Here is an 18,249-nt window from a genome sequence, read left to right on the forward strand (position 1 = left end):
GTAAATGGTCGGCCCAAAACTGTTCTTACTGACTATGTAAATGTGTTTAAAAAAAAATAAACACCTGTCATACAGAATGGCACTATTCTAAAATGGTTCAATGTATGTTAAAAAACAACACATGAATTGAAAGCAGACATTCTGAACTTTTACCTCATAGTTCATTGTTTCATTTAAAATATAAATGATATTGTCTCAGAGGCAAAACAACCAATCTCACATATCTGTGCTAATTATGGCTTACTGTATTCCAGGTCTGCCGATGTCCTCATTGTCCTCCACCAATGAGTGCTCCATCAGCCGTGAGAAGGGAACAGCAGCACTGGACAATAACTGGCACTTCAGTTTCAAGATACAGTGGAACATCATGCCGTCGAATATACAAAAAATATTGGAGAATAAAGAGCGGCCAACGGCGAGGGATAGAAGAGAAATAGTCAGGTTGATTTCCGCAGAAATCCTGGTTGTCTGCAAACATCCTCAAAAGAAACATTTGAATGAAATTGCCCGCAAGATGGTACAAGAGTATCCTAAGTCATTCAAGGATGTGATTGAGGATCAAGTCATAGGTAGTGGCTACGATGCTCTAGCAAAACAACTACAATGCAGAGTGGACAACCACAAAAGGATAGGTCCACCAACGATGACTCCAAGCAGTGTTGACAAGGGAAAGACACGAAGGAAAATGTCTTATGGATGTGTGAACCCAGAACCTCAACTGCGTGCTGCAAATGACGAATCACAGAGGAAGATGAAAGAGGACCTACATAAAATGTTTGAGGAAAATGAGAAAGATGAGAAGAAAATAGAAGCATTGATGACTAACACGTTTGCCTCCCAGAGAAGAGATGTCCTAGATGAGAAAGACACACGGACTTTGAAAAAAGAATGGCCCTATCTTTTCAACACAACTGGCTTGAAGGCTCATTTCAATTAACTGACTGGGGTCCAGATAAATGAAGAATTCCAAGAGGCCATGAATGTAAAATACAAAAGAGTCCTGGGATTTTTCAAGTGTCTGCGCCCAGAAAGAGATAGTGTTGCAGGAAAACTCCAACCTCAAATCCAGGCTGCGGGTTGTGATGACTCCGTTGGGACTGTGTTACTGCTTTTAGCTCACTTCAAAGAAGACCAAAACAAGATGCTCATAAATGTTGACGATACCGATCTTGCAGCAGATGTGAACTCTCAGGATCTTCCCACAACCCCATGCATATTGCTGTGTGGTAAGTTAAGTAAAGGATAATGTATAGCTATACTCTGTCATTGTCGCAAAATAATTGACAGACACTGCGTTCTGTTCTAAACCCAGTGAAGGTCAATTATTTTGCGACATTGACAGAGTATAGCTATACATTATCCCGCTTATTACATGGCTAACTTACTAACAATATACCTAATTCATTTTACACCATCGACAAGATGAGATCAAATGCAGACTCAGTTGTTCTGTGGCTCCTCTGTCATCGCCGGCACCCGGCAGGTGTGTGGACTTGATTGCACTGATGTAGTGCAGTTGTGCATAATGGTAATGCTTAGCTTTCGTGACTGCGATCAAAATGCTTGATTGTGATTGGTCAATAGCGCTCTGTTGCCCCTGACAGCGGTCATTATTGCGCGTTGCCCATGACAGCGGTGAATTATCGAAAAATAAATGTTTTTTTTGTATCTACTTTTTCTCCCCATTTTTCTATTTTTCTCCCGTCCCCAATTTCGTATTGTCCAATTACCCTACCCTTCCCCCTACCCTCCCCTGTCTCGAACGCTGTTAGGCCATGCCTCCCACAAGCCGGCTGCAATGTGGACGAAGCCTTGCATCACGTGTCCCCTCCGGTACTCAAGGAGGCAGCCGTCGCATCTTTTCACCTGCACAGCGTGATCTCTCAGCGGCGAGGGTCTGCGTGGGAGAGACACGCCGCCCTCGTTGCTTCCTGATTCTACTGCGCAGGCGCACCAACCGACCTGTAGGAGTCGCTGTCCACAACGTCCAATCCCCACCCACCAGCTTCCCACCCCCTAATACTGCCAATTGTATTAGTATGAACAACCAGCCAAGCTGGTAGCAACGCCGAGAGCTGGGCTCGAACCCAGCATCTCCTGCATTGGTGGCGAACGCCTTGCCCACTGCGCCACCTAGCCGCCCGCATTTTGGCTAATGTTAAAACTTGTCAGCTCAGTTTTGTCTATTTTTCTGTGTGTGTGTGTGTGTGCGCGTGTGTCTGTCATACCTTCACAGGACAAAGCCCACTGACTGCATCTGTCTTCATGGTAGCAGTGGACCAGGTGGTGGTCAATGATGGAGTCTCAACGTTCACTGAAGCAGTCAATGCCATGTTCATGATCTATTATGCCCTCAACATCGACTATCCTGTAGAGCTGGGTGCAACAATGGAGTTTCTTCAAAGGTAATTGTATATTTCTTTCAGCTTTTTATTCATTTACCAGCATAATGAACTTTTTTTCTTTTTTTTTTTTTTGATCTTTTCCCCCCTCCATTTTCCTCCGATTTTCTCCCATCCCAATGTTAGTCGTATGCCAATTCCCAGTCCCTTCCTGGTCGCTGCGCACTTACCCCCCACAGTCAGATCATCTGGGAGAGTGGAGGCTACCACGTGCTTCCTCCGACACACGTCCAGCCAATCACCGCTTCTTTTCACCTGGCAGCGCGGATTCTCATCGAGAGGGCGTAGCGTGTGGGAGGATCACACTATCCCCCTCAAGTCCTATCCGCGCTTAGCAGGCGCCCCGACCGAACTGTAGGAGTCGCTGTTTACAACGACCCGGACCCACCCCGCCAGCTTCTCCCACCCTCTAATACAGCCAATTGTATTAGTGCAGACGGCCAGCCAAGCTGGTGACAACCCCGGAGCTGTGAGCTCCAGCTCACAGCTCCGGGGTTGGTGACGAACGCAATCTCCGCTCGGCCACCTAACCGCAGCATAATGAACTTTTAATCATAAAGTCCTTGTAGCAGTTTGAGAGTGAATCAATGCAGTGCAGAAGGCAGGGCATGAGTGACAGAGCCCATTCTTTCAAACATTCATTGAGAGCAGCACACACATAGGCTATAGCAGTATCACGGTATGCAGCCAAGGCCCACCAATGTGAGAATGAACGGAATTGTGTAAATGTACACCATTTGATAACGATGTCAATCCTTTTATGTACCACTCCTCTACAGATGCATGTTCAAGATAAATCCGGACAAGGGCTCAAAAGTCCACAAACAAGGCAATAAGAAGTGTCTCGCAGTCAATCCCAAGGTCCTGTCACTCATATCGAAGATATCAGAGCATGACTGGCTGGAATGACTGGTGAGTTTGCTGTTAATTCATTTGATTACTTGTGATTTATTTCATGTCCCTTTTTTCAAAACTATTTGGCAGGTGATCGGATCAACCTCTATTCAGGTAAATCTAATTCTTTCCACCACAAGGTTGGGAGTAAAGCGAATACAGTTTCCACAGGAAAGAAAACCTTCAGTGCTGTTCTTTGCTCTTCCAATTAAGAAACTCATTTCATTTCAGATATAACTAATGTTAATAGCAGCATCTACGCTAACCTCCGCCATTGGTGTTTTGAAATGAACAGTTGCTTCTCACTGTTGTCACACCTAAACCACCTCTTCTCGTAGATTACAAACTTCTCTCTATGGAGATTTGCCAGAATGATGTGGGCAGTGAAACGTGAGCTCACAAGATCAGAATGGTCTCATGTCCAAATTCTGAAGATTTGGACATCAATCTGATGCAATTTCTTCTTTATTTCTCCATGAGGTTGATTGAAATAGTATTTCTGTTTGTGTGTATTACAGAGAATCCAGAGCCATCAGGACTAAAATGAAGCGAAACAAGATACAGCAGCACTGGAAGAAAGAGGATGAATAACATTCTTGTTTTCAGTTCAGTTAATTTTTATATTGGACACATGACAATGGTCATAAATCGCAAGTTTTACCAGCTGCTGTTGCAGCATTGTCCGAAAAGGGCTAGGGAGAAGCACTATATAGCTTGCCGGGCCTACGCCTGAAGACTCCCATTTGTTATACACATATATACCTGCACATATTCATACATGATACATATTCATACATGATGTTTATAGCATTGTTCTGTATATACTGTATACATACACATATACACACACGCATATATATTTATCCCATAAATACTGTATCATATTATAAATAATAAGCTGTACACCAACTGGGGTGCTCTTTGCCATGGATATGTATGTGTGTGTATGTATATATATATATATATATATATATCCATACACACATGGCAAAGAGCACCCCATAGTTGGTATCCACAGCTTATTTACAATATGATTAATAAATTAGTGTTGGCATGTATATAAAGTGATATACAGTACATATACACATTATAGTATATTATGGTTGAGCACTTTGGTTCCGCACGGACGTTTACACTGTTATAGAATACAGCACTGACCATCACCAACCGTAACTTAGGGGTTAGAGTTAGAGGTGGTCTAGGTCTGGTTAGGGGTTAGAGTCAGAGGTGGTCTAGGTCTGGTTAATAGAGGCCATAACCAGACCTAGACCACCTCTAACTCTAACCCCTAACCAGACCTAGACCACCTCTAACTCTAACCACTAACCAGACCTCTTCCATGTGGCACTTTAACAGTACACTGACCTCAGAATGTATATTTTTATGCAAGCAGATTGCAATCAGTGTGTACTACTAGTACTACTGTATTTAGTTTACAGTATCATGTTGTTATAGAATAAACCGCTGCCAGCAGCAGCCCAGCACTGACCAATGACCATCACCAAACTTAACTTAGGTGTTAGAGTCAGAGCCTAGGTGGTCTAGGTCTGGTTAGGGGTTAGAGTCAGAGGTGGTCTAGGTCTGGTTAATAGAGGCCATAACCAGACCTAGACCACCTCTAACTCTAACCCCTAACCAGACCTAGACCACCTCTAACTCTAACCACTAACCAGACCTCTTCCATGTGGCACTTTAACAGTACACTGACCTCAGAATGTATGTTTTTATGCAAGCAGATTACAATCAGTGTGTACTACTGTGTTTAGTTTACAGTATCATGTTGTTATAGAATAAACCGCTGCCAGCAGCAGCCCAGCACTGACCAATGACCATCACCAAACTTAACTTGGGGGTTAGAGTAAGAGTCAGAGGTGGTCTAGGTCTGGTTAATAGAGGCCATAACCAGACCTCTAGACCATCTCTAACTCTAACCCCTAACCAAACCTAGACCACCTCTAAATCTAACCCCTAACCAGACCTTCCATCACCATGTGGCACTTTACACAACAACCTCAAAATGTGATTTATCATTTTATGTTTATGCAAGCAGATTGCAATCAGATTGCTACTGTGTGTACTATACACTATTGTACTGTACTATTATCTACTCAAGTTAAAAAAACACAGTATCCTGTTAGTGTTGTTGACACTGTTACACTGGCTGCTGTTACTGTTATTTAATATTTTCAAATAAATCGCTGCCAGGTGAGCAAGGCCAGACATAATGTGACTGTCTTATTAAGTTATTTCTCCATTCACAGATCGACAGTGAGTGCTGCACCCTTCCTGTTTATTACTTGTGCCGCCGACTCAGATTCCCCTATAGGTTAAAAAATAAATACGCAATTTAAATCAGAATATGTTCCATGTTGACTATTTCTGACTTCTGCCAAGTTTTTTTCCATTGACTAAAAATAGACAAAAATGTCATCCGTTTACTAAAATGCTCAGACATTTTAATGCTCAGACATTTTAGTTGACTAAAACTGACTAAACGAACAAAATAAATGAAAATTACTAAATATGATAAACGAAAAAGGAGCACTTGACACATTACTAAGACTAAAACTAAAATGAAAATAGCTGCCAAAATGAACACTGGTTTACAGTGACATTCCATATAAATGTTGTGATTTCCATATAAAATGTTGTGCTAATAAATACCGCTCTCCTTCGAGACACCACCGCCGACTCATCTCTCAGCACTATACAATATTATGCTAGATATAGTCGTTTCCTTTTCACCATTGGCAGATTATCATCCACATTGGAGAATAGAGCTTTTAAATGCTTATTTCTACTTTTGACACATTAACTGTACTGACTTTTACAAGGTATATCAACTGTATATATCAACTGTATGTACTCCAAATATACTGAGAAGAGTGCTTGCTTGTGGGTTGTTGAACTGGAGTGCAGCTGAGACCATGCAAAATGAATACTTAACCCATTTAGACATAAAACGCCTGCTAAAAACTCCTATTAAAACCTATGCAATTAGGGTTTTTTGGAAAGATTTTCAGAATTGTCAGTTAATAAAACCTTTTATATCAGCCTCTGGAGCAGATTGAAAAATGAAATGAAAACCGAGAACTTGGGCTTTTATTTGAACATCATTCATTTTCCCTAATGTGCATTGACATTTAAAAAAGAAAAATTTCTTGTCCAGATACTTTTAAAGGGATTTCAAATAATAGGTAATTTGAATGTAATTTTGAATTTGTATACAGCAGTTGGGCTGTAAAAATACAGAGAATATATAGCAAATATCTGTAAAAAAAAATTCACTGCTGAACTTTGTGTTCTGTCACTTAATTGAAGGAGTTTGATTGTAATCATTTTGGAAAAACCTGTAGAATAACAGTGTTTCACTGCTGAACGAAGTTCTGTCACTTAATTGAATGAGTTTGATTGTAATAATTATGGGGAAACCTGTAAAATAACAGTGTTTCACTGCTGAACTTAAGTTATGTCACTTAATTGAAGGTGTTTCATCGTAAATGTAGGAAAAACCTGTGAAATAACAGTGTTTCACTGCTGAACTTTAAGTTCTGTCACTTAAGTGAAGGAGTTTGATCGTAATAATTTAGGAAAATACTGTCAAATGACAGTATTTCACTGCTGAACTTTTAGTTATGTCACTTAATTGAAGGTGTTTCATCATAAATGTAGGAAAAACCTGCCAAATAACAGCGTTTCACTGCTGAACGAAGTTCTGTCACTTAATTGAAGGAGTTTGATTGTAATAATTATGGGGAAACCTGTAAAATAACAGTGTTTCACTGCTGAACTTAAGTTATGTCACTTAATTGAAGGTGTTTCATCGTAAATGTAGGGAAAACGTTAGGTTATGACTATAACCAAGTTCTGTTAGTATAGCGACGCTCGGCATCGCTCTCTGCACTATCTCGCATACGTGCACGCGCACTGAATAAAGACCACAATGTACCTTTAATCCCAATATTCGTCTGACCACACCCCTATCAGCTTACCCATATAAGCAGGGGTGGGGCCACCCACTCTCCTCCTTCCCAAGCTTTCGCCACAAGGCGAGGTCAAAGGCTGCAGCGGCGTCGGATGCCGAGCGTCGCTATACTAACAGAACTTGGTTATAGTCATAACCTAACGTTCTGTATCGTATCGCTCTCGCTCGGCATCGCTCTCTGCACAAGGGAGGCCGAGCGAGAGCCAACGGCCGACAAATACACCCCGCTGACAGCCCCCCACAAACCATCAGAACAGGGAGGGCCGAGCCCCCCCGACCCACCCTAATGGCGGGCACCCCCCCTATTAGGGGCTTCACGGGAGGGCGACGGACCCGACCGTGCGAAGAGGCACTCAAGCAACTCAACGCACAGGGTGAGCAGACCGTGGCTTGACCCCACGACTACACACACGCACAACCCGCATGCCACCCGGGAACGAACGGAGGAACAACCTCGTTACTGCCCCCAGAATCACGGGGTCAAGGGCAAACCCAACCCCGTGGCAAGGCCATAGCAGCGGAGCACGAAGGAAGACCCAGACCCACCAAAAGGACTGGACTCCCTAGAATGGGGGCCCGGAGAAGTCCATGATGCCAGCATCAAGACCCCACCAGGTGGGCACGTAGTGCCCCGCCCCCCACATCGCCAGCGTATTCGGACAAAGGCCCCTCAGTTACTGCACCTGGTATTCCCAGGCGGAATCCCATCCAAGTACTAACCAGGCCAGAACCTGCTTAGCTTCCGAGATCGGACGAGATCGGGCGTGTTCAGGTTGGTATGGCCGTAAGCCGAGCGGGCCCTGTCCCCCCAATAGTACACCGCCTGGCACACTGACCCTGCAGAACAGGCAGTCAGCATGGCCGTAAGCACACAAAAAAGGTTAACCAACGGAAGCAGGCAGCGCACCGGGGAAAAACCAGGCAACAGGCTGTTAACCCTAGCCTGGAGACTGCGGACGAGACAGGCGCCAGAGGGGACAGCTGAACACAGCCGCCCCGGCGGAAGGAGCGTAAGCTGGCGGTGTTGCATGACCAAGCCTCCATTTAAAAACCCCCACCCAGAGGGGTCGAGGCAGAGAAGGCTGACACGATTGGCAGACGTCATGAACGTGCAGGGGCACCCTCAAACGGTGAACCCGGGAGTTGACACTGCTCCAACACACCAGGGTATCAACCACCTCGGTGTTACCCAATGCGGTGGTTGTTCCTATAACCCCTCAAGAAAAAACTCCAAAACACACCTGCGGGTATACACCGGCTATACCGCAGTACAAGTGTTTCAGTTTCCAAAAAGGGTTAACCCAGGCCTACGGGTCGCAAACATCACTTCGGACCGGGCCTGGCGGTACGGGAAGCACAGGGTCACCAGAGGAGGTCAAAAAACCACCCCCACAGGCCCCTCTTCGCCATGCGTGAGAGAGGAGCGAAAAATAATGGAGAACCAGCCCCTAAGCACACCGTACCTGGTATTCCCCGGCGGTCTCCCAACCAAGTACTAACCAGGACCAACCTGTGTAGCGGCCGAGATCCGACGAGATCGAGCGCGTACAGAATGGCATGGCTGTAAGCCATGACGACAGTGCTGAGTAAAAACATACCCAACCAGGGTCTCCATAGCGCTTAACCCTGTGACACCCAGACCGACCTGGCATTTTTCCCCCTGAAAAAAGCCCAAGTCCCTCAGGGTACCAGAACAGCAGATCTGCATCCCCGGCGGACAACGGGTTCAACTGATCTGGACCAGCGTGACCAGAACCAGTCCCGTGCCCTAACCACGCCGACATGCCTACTCCAGGAGAAGGGCAGATATGCGTGTTGATCTTAACATGAAAAGAAGGCGCCACCCAGACGTTCGGACGAACCGCGCCTGGTGGCCCACCCCAAGGGCGTGAGACCCCACCACATATGTTCAGATCCATCCCGTCATCATCCCCCAGACATGAACGAGAATCCGTCGACAACCCACCCAGGTCATGGGATGTGGTCGTCGGAAGAGGAAAAACCCCCATCTCAGTTGCTTTATAAAAACGCTGTTTCAACCACAAGCAACCAAGGCGTGCCAGTCAATCGCCTGTTTACAGCGAGCTAGCACTATACGTGCGTCGGGACACACCCCCATCAATGAACAGGCTATTTAGACCTGTCATTGAATCCCCAAGGCGCCCAGGGGAACGACAAGAGGGGTGTGACACTCCCTAACTCCAACACTTCTGGAATAGAAAGAAGGAAGCATCAACAGTATGTATCCCAGTCTACACAACCGGGGTAAAAAATGTTCACATTTTTACATCCCACCACCCTCCCATAGGAAAGAGACGGGGATCCCCAGAGAGACTTCCCACGCGAGCTGTACAGATTGAAAAGAATATATTGCACCTTGAGCCATGTAAAAAACTGGTTTTAGGGCCTCCGGGGAAGAGGCACTGAACCCATACACACTCAATAAACGAATTGAATCGAATATACATACAATAGAAAAGGACCCTTCTAGAGGGTCCACTCACTTTGACAATCTGAGGAGGAAGGCTCTGTACTCTGATGGAGGCTTCCTCACATGGAAGAAGGAGTCCGAACTCACAGAAGGCCTGAATAGGCGCTTGGTGAGGAGGAGCCCTGACCACCCCCCCTGAAAACAGATCCATCACATGGACCTGAACAGCACACGGAAGTCCTACCAACAGAGACGCGCACGGTGACGTACTCTATGGCGGGGGAATTCCTGCGGTGCACACGCCCAATATACCAGGCCGTGGGACCAGGAACTCCCTCCCCCCCCCCCCCCCCCCCCCGTAACGTGCCGAACCGCCACGTGACGGGAACCTTGAAGGACAGGGGGTGTACCCTTGACCGACAGAACAATGGGGAGAGGAAAGGTTACCAGTTCACCCCTTTACGACCCCACACCCATGATACGATGTAACGACAAAAAGAGAATATGACACAGTCATAGTCAGCTCTATGAAGCGTTTCACAGCTCCACACAGCGCATGAGCTAACCTGCTATCTGATTTTTACTAAGGAAAAACACAGAATAGAGAGGGCTCTAAGAACCCCGGTCCAACATACACATGTGCTTCCGTGGCCAGTACAACCCAGTTGTAGGTCACATGACACACACAACCCATCATCACCTACAAAAAATGGCAAAAACACTCAACAGAGGAACGCCGTTTTTTTCACAATGAGAGAATACATCATTCTTGATTAGTATCGACCACAGGCCTTGCTAAGCACACATGACAGCAACCAAACCAATTTCCCTTTAGGAAATAAGTTTCTCCAGCAGATTTAGCACAACCTCAGCAATCAAGCTAAGAGTTACATCGTATCCCTACCACACAAAAGACACAATTAATGCACAACATGTCTGATAGGAGGATGAAAAAGTCCCCAGGGAACCGGGGGGGAAACACAATCCTCCTATTTTACCCTCAATACGGCCAGTTAAAACAGGAAAACCTGTTAATGTGTAAACACACTGTTCATTGTCATTACAGTCTGAGAAAGAACATTCTTTTACTCACTTGTCACCAAGCATAGCTTCATAGGTTAGTTACCTTAGTTGTGAGTACACGGCCGTGTTTCTCACACAACAACCAGATCATTACATCCCGTTTGCACGGAGAAGCTAACTGCCAGTGACAAAAACAGCTCACACATAACCCGCAACGTATCCTAAATGCATTGTAGCAACACACGTTTTGGGAAAAACACCGTTATTCACAATACATTTAGCAAAGTAAAACCAGAAGACGTGTTATGAGGTCTGGTCAACCCCGTTCCTACCCGGAACGCAGATCAGCGAAGTGCAGTCACAGACACCGTAGGAACACAGCCGCTCCTGTGTTGTCCGAACTGGGCAGCGTCACCGCCCCAACCCGCACTACAGTCCCCTGTTGATGCAACCTTGCCGTCCTGGCTCAGGGCAGGGTCGACGAAAACATCCCCTGTCAAGGATGACGTCGTGGTCAAGAGTGTAAAACATGTTAAAATCAAAGCACGTTCAACAGAATAGCATCAAGCTAACGGCCGCTCCAACCGTTCGGGTGCTACTGCTTCTGCTCGCGAGACGCCGATCTAACGACGCACGCGATCAGAAGCGAGCTCACGGCGGCGCGCGAGAAGCTAAGCTACCCCGCGCCAGGCCATGGCCATAGCAGCAAGCTAACGTTACCTAGCGACCACGACATGCTAGCCCCGCAGCTAACAGCTGACTGGCTAATAGTAGGCCCTAAGCAGGCCATGCAGCGATCCAGCAGGCTAACGCAGCAGTTAACAGCTGACTGGCTAACCGTAAGCTATGAACATGTAAACAATGACATAACACTCACCCAGACAGGCCGCCGTTCTGAACCTCTCCTCACTTTTTAAGAGAAAAGAGAAAACAAGATGTCAACACCGCTTCACAACGGTGACTTTACCACATCCGACGGAATCAGCACAGTACCAACTGGCCTGTGTAGCTGACTTTGAACATGAATCTGCCGCTATCGCACATTACATGCACATATCCCCTCGTGAAGGAATACTCTCATTTGGATATGAAAGATGGGGCCTTAACACGGTGACAGAGAGAATCCACTCGTCCAGAACACACAGGGATCACCAGTGTCAATGGTCGCGGCCCACTAGTTAAAACTATAATGGTCTTCAGACCAAGGCCTTCTGTCGCCTAGGTGGCTGAACAAAGGACCCTAGCCTGGGGCCGGTTTCCATAAACTTTATCAAGTAGCCCCCATAGCACTAACAGACAAGTGGAGCCCGCCAGCAAACACTACTCACCCAACCTGGAACGCACCGCTTCTCACAACAGCGGCATGTCCGACAGTTCAGCTGTGGCCTGACAGGTTTCACCCCAACAAACACAGCAAGGAACTGCAGTTGAGAAGCATGCAGCGGCGTGCTCCCAATACGAAAACCGGTGGAGGGTTTTTAGAATGATCATCATCTTCCAGACACTCCAGTACGAAGACAATATCGCCGTATTTTCTCGAAAAAAGTGAGAGAGAAAATAAAGATATGATGTCAACGTATCCTTGTTTCCCAAAGCTGCTCCTAAACCTTTCTTCCATCATGGTGTCAAGTGTGGGGATCTACCGAGGCACTTCTTCCTTGTGGTGAAAGCGAGAAGGAGGAGAGTGGGTGGCCCCACCCCTGCTTATATGGGTAAGCTGATAGGGGTGTGGTCAGACGAATATTGGGATTAAAGGTACATTGTGGTCTTTATTCAGTGCGCGTGCACGTATGCGAGATAGTGCAGAGAGCGATGCCGAGCGAGAGCGATACGATACAGAACCTGTGAAATAACAGTGTTTCACTGCTGAACTTTAAGTTCTGTCACTTAATTGAAGGAGTTTGATCGTAATAATTTAGGAAAATACTGTCAAATGACAGTATTTCACTGCTGAACTTTTAGTTATGTCACTTAATTGAAGGTGTTTCATCATAAATGTAGGAAAAACCTGCCAAATAACAGCGTTTCACTGCTGAACGAAGTTCAGTCACTTAATTGAAGGAGTTTGATTGTAATAATTATGGGGAAACCTGTAAAATAACAGTGTTTCACTGCTGAACTTAAGTTATGTCACTTAATTGAAGGTGTTTCATCGTAAATGTAGGAAAAACCCGTGAAATAACAGTGTTTCACTGCTGAACTTTAAGTTCTGTCACTTAATTGAAGGAGTTTGATCGTAATAATTTAGGAAAATACTGTCAAATGACAGTATTTCACTGCTGAACTTTTAGTTATGTCACTTAATTGAAGGTGTTTCATCATAAATGTAGGAAAAACCTGTGAAATAACAGTGTTTCACTGCTGAACTTTAAGTTCTGTCACTTAATTGAAGGAGTTTGATCGTATTTTTTTTAAATACTGAAAGTTGCCTTATTTTCACATTCAGTAAAATGATGAGTATCTTATGTGTTTTTACATACAATTCAATGTAATTTAACATTCAACACAATTAAGCAAATACATGTATTTAAAAAGAATTACCTGTAGAATAACTGAAGGTTTTTACTGTTTTTTAATTATATTATTCTCTTTTTTAACATTATTTAACATTACATTTAAAGTTTAACAGCAAAAAAACAGAAAGTTGCCTTATTTTCACATACAGTAAAATGATGTATATTCTAGGTGTTTTACATGTAATTTAACATTCAAGACAATTAAGCAATGGAATAATCCTGTAAAAAAAAGATAATTTCTTATTAAATCAATCTACAGATTACAACCTTTATTTAATGGTTAATATTTGTATTAAAGGTTATTTACTGTATTTTTATGGAATTTCCTGTATTTTTATGGGATTTACACTTAAAGTAGAAAAACAAAAGTAATCTGTAAAATAATACATTGAAAGTCCCGTAAAAATACATTTTTTTTAAGAGTGTAGGAGAGAGAAGAGTTGACCTCTAGAACAGTAGGTGTCTAAAAGAGAGGAGAGTTGACCTCTAGAACAGTAGTGGTCTAGGAGAGAGGAGAGTTGACCTCTAGAACAGTAGGTGTCTAGGAGAGAGGATAGTTGACCTCTAGAACAGTAGGTGTCTAAAAGAGAGGAGAGTTGACCTCTAGAACAGTAGTGGTCTAGGAGAGAGGAGAGTTGACCTCTAGAACAGTAGGTGTCTAAAAGAGAGGAGAGTTGACCTCTAGAACAGTAGTGGTCTAGGAGAGAGAAGAGTTGACCTCTAGAACAGTAGTGGTCTAGGAGAGAGGAGAGTTGACCTCTAGAACAGTAGTGGTCTAGGAGAGAGAAGTGTTGACCTCTAGAACAGTAGCAGTCTAGGAGAGAGAAGAGTTGACCTCTAGAACAGTAGCAGTCTAGGAGAGAGAAGAGTTGACCTCTAGGACAGTAGCAGTCTAGGAGAGAGAATAATTGACCTCTAGGACAGTAGGTGTCTAGGAGAGAGGAGAGTTGACCTCTATAACAGTAGGTGTCTAGGAGAGAGAAGAATTGACCTCTAGAACAGTAGTGGTCTAGGAGAGAGAATAGTTGACCTCTAGGACAGTAGCAGTCTAGGAGAGAGAATAGTTGACCTCTAGGACAGTAGTGGTCTAGGAGAGAGAAGAGTTGACCTCTAGGAGAGTAGCAGTCTAGGAGAGAGAAGAGTTGACCTCTAGGACAGTAGCAGTCTAGGAGAGAGAATAGTTGACCTCTAGGACAGTAGTGGTCTAGGAGAGAGAATAGTTGACCTCTAGGACAGTAGGTGTCTAGGAGAGAGAAGAGTTGACCTCTAGAACAGTAGTGGTCTAGGAGAGAGAAGAGTTGACCTCTAGGAGAGTAGCAGTCTAGGAGAGAGAAGAGTTGACCTCTAGGACAGTAGCAGTCTAGGAGAGAGAAGAGTTGACCTCTAGGACAGTAGCAGTCTAGGAGAGAGAAGAGTTGACCTCTAGAACAGTAGGTGTCTAAAAGAGAGGAGAGTTGACCTCTAGAACAGTAGTGGTCTAGGAGAGAGAAGAGTTTACCTCTAGGACAGTAGGTGTCTAGGAGATAGAAGAATTGACCTCTAGAACAGTAGGTGTCTAGGAGAGAGAAGAATTGACCTCTAGGGCAGTAGGTGTCTAGGAGAGAGGAGAGTTGACCTCTAGAACAGTAGCTGTCTAGGAGAGAGAAGAGTTGACCTCTAGAACAGTAGTGGTCTAGGAGAGAGAAGAGTTGACCTCTAGGAGAGGAGGTGTAGGAGAGAGGAGAGTTGACCTCTAGGACAGTAGGTGTCTAGGAGAGAGAAGAGTTGACCTCTAGGAGAGGAGGTGTAGGAGAGAGGAGAGTTGACCTCTAGGACAGTAGCGTCTAGGAGAGAGAAGAGTTGACCTCTAGGACAGTAGTGGTCTAGGAGAGAGAAGAGTTGACCCCTAGGACAGTAGCGGTCTAGGAGAGAGAAGAGTTGACCTCTAGAACAGTAGTGGTCTAGGAGAGAGAAGTGTTGACCTCTAGGACAGTAGCGGTCTAGGAGAGAGAAGAGTTGACCTCTAGAACAGTAGTGGTCTAGGAGAGAGAAGAGTTATACGTCAGACTCAGTGCGCGCGCATCAAGGGGGCAAAAGGAACAACAGGGCAGACTACAATATTTGCATTTGTTAGCCATGCTAGCGATCTAAACAATCAATCCATGCCAAAGCTAGATATGTAAAAGGTGAAAGACTCACACTCACAGCCATGCTGATTTAGCTAAATGACATCCAGACGTTTTAGTTTGAAACTACTTTTAGTCAGGGGAGTGTCATGGTTTCTCCATAGAGCTCCGTCATACTTCTTTTAGCACAGCAGCTCGCGCAGGTAGGGGGTAACTTAGTCACGTGATATTGCTGATTGGCTCAAACACAGTATGTTTGTATACAGCGAACAGGTCTATACTGTGACTTATATACATCTGTACATTTCCCATCATTACACTCTCAATGAGAAATGTTGTCCTCTCGCCAGGCTGTCATTGTAAATAAGAATTTGTTCTTACCCTTAGAGGTCGCCAGACCCGTAGGCGGGTTTACAATATGTGATGCGGCACGGTCTAGGCCGTCATATCTTGATGGAGAAGATTCTTCAGAAATGCCAAAAACGCTGCGCAATTCAGAAATAGGTAAAACATTTGATATTCGCAATTTCTAGTGCTTTGAAATGTTCTCTATCTGTTTCCTTATTTGCCAAACTTAATACGACTTGTAAATGTGTTAATTATTGTTAACTTGTCCGGCTGTATAATTTCCCTCGCTGCATCACCCCACCCCATCCAGAGCCCTAAGGTCTGCTGACCAGCTGCTGCTGGAGGTGCCTAGGACCAGGCTTAAAACTAGGGGAGATAGAGCCTTTGCTGCTGCTACCCCCCGGCTCTGGAACAGCCTCCCCCACATAAGATCTGCCCAGAGCATAGAGGTTTTTAAATCCTTGCTCAAAACACACCTCTTCTCCCTGGCCTTTGACCAGAGCTAGCCCAGCATCTATACATGACGTCCGCTGTCACTCTGCACTTTTTATCTAATTTTCTTGTCTCTTTTATTGCACTTTGCCCTTGCTTTACTCTACCTTTTTTGTAATTCTATTGTATTTTATTGCATTGTATGTGTTTTTTACCATGTTGTTAAGCACTTTGGTTTGGCTGTTAGCCATTTGTAAATGTGCTATATAAATAAAACTGACTTGACTTGACTTGACTAAAGAACTACAGTTGTGTCGTAGGGGAGGGGCTGAGTACTTTCAGTCTCAGGTGTCGGAGAAAGACGCGCAGAAATGACAGCTACCAAATCCATTCTGAGACAATGGACCCAGTAGGCTACTTTGTTGGCAGTGTGAAAATATGCAGAGAAAGCTTAATATCACCAATCCTTTTTACATCTGTAGATACTATCTGTACATAGACCTGACCTACTCTACTACTTACAGTACATCAATGGCGGCTGCTGACCAAGTTTTTTGGTGAAGCAACATTTTTATTTTTAAAACATCCCCCGCTGTGTGTGTCAGTGGTCAGTGGACACAGATGAAAACATATTAACATTAGGTGATGGCGCACCTGACCAGACACAGATGCAAAAAATTACATATGCTTGCACTTCATGGTACGAAAGCACCTCAAAGGCACTAAAAACAAGATTACAAACATCACAAAACAAACTGGTCAGACTACTGCTTGACCTTATTCCTAAAACTCACCTCACCCCTGCCCATTTTGACAACCTAGGATGGCTTAGAGTAGATGACAGAGTACAGCAACTTGCAATGGGCCTGGTCTACAAGATACATTACACCACTAAGATACCCATGTGCATGTCGAAATACTTCCCAAAGGTCAGTGAATACCACGACCACAACACCAGAAGGAGTTCCACAAATCATGTTCAACCCAGATTTGTATATGTCATAAATGTCTGGATGTAACAGTACTTTTTATCTGTATGTTGTGTATGTCATAAATGTTATGATGAATTGAAAATGGGGGACCCAGATGTAAACAAGACAAAAGTCTTTCTCTGGTCTGCATCCCCTTAACAATTGTGTATTGAGCCGTACTGTATTGTACCCATTCTGCAATCTGTTAATAAAGTTTTCAATCAATCAATCAAACACAAGGATCATAAAGAATGGTAAAACAAGGAGGAGAAGAGGAGGTGTGTGTAATCCCACCAGGGCAGCTGTGATGTGTCTTTCATGTACTGCCTTTGTGTGTGTGTGTGTGTGTGTGTGTGTGTGTGTGTGTGTGTGTGTGTGTGTGGGTGTGCGTGTGTGTGTGTGTGTGTGTGTGTGTGTGTGTGTGTGTGTGTGTGTGTGTGTGTGTGTGTGTGTGTGTGTGTGTGTGTGTGTAGGGGGGGGGGGGGGGTGAGAGAAAGAGAGAGAGATAGAGAGAGAGAGAGAGAGAGAGAGAGAGAGAGAGAGAGAGAGAGAGAAATAGAGACATTTAGGATGCTGCAAACTACATGAAAATTGAAAAGGTCCCAGAGCTCAAAGCTTATTTACCACATGTGATCAGTGTGATGTAATGTTACGTTAAGTTTATTTCTTAATTTTTTAAGAAAGTGTATGCATCTTAAGGTGCAGGGAGTGTGTGTGTGTGTGTGTGTGTGTGTGTGTGTGTGTGTGTGTGTGTGTGTGTGTGTGTGTGTGTGTGTGTGTGTGTGTGTGTGTGTGTGTGTGTGTGTGTGTGTGTGTGTGTGTGTGTGTGTGTGTGTGTGTGTGTGTGTGTGTGCGTGCGTGTAATAACAAGTATAAGGTGCAGTGCAGGGTCCGTGTGTGTGGTTTGTGTCCAATAACAATAGTCCATGTACACACTAAAAACAGATTGGTCAAATTTGACCCAATTTGGGTTATTTTTGACCCAATTCACTGGTCAAAAAGGGCCCGACCAGTGTGTGGGTTAATTTGACCCATTATTATTGGTTATTTAATTTGACCCATAACTTGGGTCAAATAAACGAATACTTTTAAGTATTTTAAGTATTAAGTATTAAGTATTTAAGTACATTTTAAGGGTCAAA

Source organism: Notolepis coatsorum, assembly GCF_963971535.1.
Source record: "Notolepis coatsorum genome assembly, chromosome: 7".
Lineage (NCBI taxonomy): Eukaryota > Metazoa > Chordata > Actinopteri > Aulopiformes > Paralepididae > Notolepis > Notolepis coatsorum.